Genomic DNA, 4,062 nt, shown 5'->3' with positions numbered 1-4,062 from the left:
GCTGCAGTCTGGAGCTCTGTTTACTTTCTGAACTCAGCTGACATCACCTTCTCTTGGCCCTTCAGTCCTTCCCTCCCCCTCCCTCCATTTCTCTCTCTCTCTCTCTGCCGCTCTCTCTCTTTCTCCTTCTTTCGTTCTCTCTTAGTTTCTCTCTCTGTCTCTCTCTCTCTCTCTGTCTCTCCCTCTCTCTCTTTTGGCTTCAGGTTTCAGCCCAGCCTCACAAGGAGTTCCACTTGCAGTTGTCTCTTAAAAACTCCCCTAGCTCCGCTTAAGAGGACGACGTCACTGCTCTTGAATGAATGCAGGCTCCACCGTTTTATGCTTAACTCATTATGGTGTCACACACACACGCACGCACGCACGCACGCACGCACACACACACACACACACACACACACACACACACACACACACACACACACACACACACACACACACACACACACACACACACACACACACACACACACACACACACACACACACACACACACACACACACACACACACACACACACACACACACACACACACACACACACACACACACACACACACACACACACACACACACACACACACACACACACACACACACACACACACACACACACACACACACACACACACACACACACACACACACACACACACACACACACACACACACACACACACACACACACACACACACACACACACACACCCCCCCCAATGGTTATGTGTCTCGTCAAGAGAATGAATAACAGAAAAAACAATAAATAAACAATAAACAATAAATTTCCTGATGAGCCACTAACTCTCAGTTTGATTATGAGAGTTATAATGTTATCCTTCAAATCAAATATTGTAAAAAAAAAAAAAAATGTAGATTGCAATCCTGCTTTCAATATTGAAGACTTTAACAACAAGGTAACCAGTGTAAACCTAGTTGTTTAAGGTATATTTTTTTTATTTTTACAACAGTTGTTATTTTGCACGATCTCCTGGGTGTGTCTTTAGTTGGAGACAGAGCTGGAATTAATTCATTTGTTCCACTGGGACTCCAAGCTGCATGCAAGAGCAAACAGGGAATACAGATCAAACAACTCAGAGAGAGAATCAAATATCCCTTGCAATTTTTAGACCGTAGAACAAAGACATGAGCGGTTCTCCTGTCTATGTATGTGTATGGTAGGGAACTTAAAAAACAGACTGAAATCAAGAAGGTTCATGAAGAAAATAGAGGAACGAAGGCATGGGGAAAATCAAGGAAGAGAAGGGGTGGAGGGGCTGCCTTTCTGTGCTCTTCGTCCACCTTTCACCACCTCTCTACTGTTTGTCCAGATGCCTAATGGTTTATTATGTGAAACCCAATGCATCCAGGCTAATGTGGACACTGTATTTTCAGAGAGGCTACATCTGCAGTCGACTGTGTCAGCAGAATACACTGGATACATATTTATTTGTATGACGTACATACAAAAAAAGGAGACTGTACACTTACACACTGTTGCACTATTTGGTTTAAATATATAGAATATACAATTTCATAGTATATATATTTTTATTGGACTATTAGTTTTCCTACATTTACAGTTTACAATAACTGAGTACTGGAGGAGGAATTTTACTTCCAGGAAACGTCACTGTCCTTGTACTATGTATCTCCAGAATGTCAACTTCTCAGGAGCTAAGAAAAACAGCTTTGTTATTATGATTGTTGCTAATGGGCTTTTAAATGTTTTATTTACATTATGGAAGCAAGAGACTTTTCTGAACCCACAACGGGATACAGGGCTTTCACATTAAACACGTACAAAGAGCATCCAATGTGAATCTATTGTTGAGACGGAAGTAATGGCAGCGATTATGTTACAGTAGAGAAGATAATGGGAATGTTTTTTGTGCATTCCTGAGGTCTCACAGTTCTGTTATTCTACACTCTGTAGAGGAACAAGTAAATAAATCTCAAGCATTGTAGAAAAATTCAAAAAAGGGGTCAAGATACTGAGTTCTGAAATTCATATTCTTCATGTTCATAGGATCCAAATTTGCTGTTTTGTAAGATTGAGAGATGCATTTATTTTGCACTCTACCTCACACAGATTATATCTTTTTACACAATTGGTCTGAATTCCCCTTTAAACGTTGGAACAAATTCAAATTGGAGACATGGTTTTGGCATGGACAAAATCATGTCTGACAAGGGATCCTCAGATCACAAAACACAATAATGCACTGAGGAGATGTTCAGTTTTTTTTACTCACTTTTCAGGACCAGAACACATGCATTAAATGGAGGGATATCAGAGAAAGGAGGCTGCACGTGGACCGGAAGTTGAGTTTTTGCTCAAAGGCACCTCTGCAGTAACCCGAAAGTGAACAGGTACCTCTCACACTACCGGTCCATGCTTTCTGTTATTGGCTACTTTACCTTTCTCTTGCTCACTTCTCAGAAACTGTATCTTCTTCTTTCAGTCTTGCCGCACACCTAAATCAAGCTATTTTTTTTTAACTCCAAACAAAGCTGAAGAGCACAATGTGGAAACACTTTTAGAAGACCCAAGTGAGAAGATGGGTTCAACATGCTTATCAAACACAACACACTGTTTCACCTATGTTGGATATGCCGCCAACACACTGTATCACCTATGTTGGATATGCCGCCAACCCTCCGATTCCCAAGCCAAGTATCCACGGAATGAGATACCGCCACCAAGAAAAATTTATCAACCTTGTTGGAAAAACAGAGCCCTGCTGATACCTTCATCCATTATTACTGTAATCAAGATATTTTCTTGGAGGGAAACTTTTTCTCATGACCCACAGATCATGCTCATCCTGGGCTGCATAATAGACGCTTCTCAGTTGGCACCACAATGACCGTGGTTGGTCAAAGAGAATGGGCCCCCTTCCCACAGCGCACAGTAAAATCTGTGGTCCAGTGGGGGCACAACAAATGACCTAGGAGCCATTAAACCTAATGGCATCCACTGTTGACTACACATTTGTTACAGAAAGTTTTTCAGAGGATATTAAGTAAGTACAGTTCCGAAATGTTGCCTGATCGTTTCATTATTAATAGCTTTAACTTGTTTGTGTTTGAGGTCCCAGAGTTCACACAGGAGCAGAAAAAAATGAAGGTGCCTCACGGAGCCATGTGGTTTTATTATAAAGGAATCTAATGGCATCACATTCATCCCGTTTCTATGGTTACACAGTGGACACAGTAAACACGAACACCCCCCCCCCCACCCCACCCCCAACATTTAACGTTCTTGCTCTATTATGGCACGACCTGCAATCTCCATTTGATGCAGTGGATGAAAACTAGGCAGTGTGTTTCACAGGTAAGACAGATGTCTGCGGCAGGTTTGTAGCAAAGCCAGCGACAACTGTTGCCATTGCGTTGTGATGAGGTGCAGGTTAGTAACTTAATGGTGCAGTACTGCGCCAAACTGGACGCCAAATATGCTCTCATTTATGTGCTGCACCATAAAGAGAACACTCCACTTATGAAGACGGTTTGTTTTTTATGAGCTCTTAAGGTTAACTACTCTGCACAGCCACTGTGTTTATGCATAATTATCTGTTACTGAAGAGAAGCAGGGCTCTGTCTGCCCTTTACCTCACCAGTGTTTATCATTTATTACGCATGTGCGGATAAAGCGGAGGAAGGTACAAAACAAGGTAAGCTATATGGTGGTAAGGACATGATATTAGGCGACACATTATAAACCAAATACCGTAATTTCCGGACTATAAGCCGCTACTTTTTTCCCTCGTTCTGGTCCCTGAGGCTTATACAACGGTGCGTCTTTTTTACGGCTTACGGTAACCAGGGGCGCGCACTACCGAGGATGCGCGAGACCGAGGCAGACATCTGGCGCCAGGTAACTAGAGCAAAACAAAGAGTAGGAGAGCTTCAGCGACAGTTTGCGCGAAGGAAGTGTTCATGCAAACACCCTCAACATGGAAAACATGGAAAAAGTGCATATGATGCTGCTTTTAAGTTAAAGGCAATCGATCTGGCTGTCAAAGAAGGAAATAGAGCTGCTGCACGTACCTGGCTGGTTATTT

The sequence above is a fragment of the Echiichthys vipera genome (assembly GCF_963691815.1).
Source record: "Echiichthys vipera genome assembly, chromosome: 7".
NCBI lineage: Eukaryota > Metazoa > Chordata > Actinopteri > Perciformes > Trachinidae > Echiichthys > Echiichthys vipera.
This window is presented reverse-complemented; position numbering follows the sequence as displayed.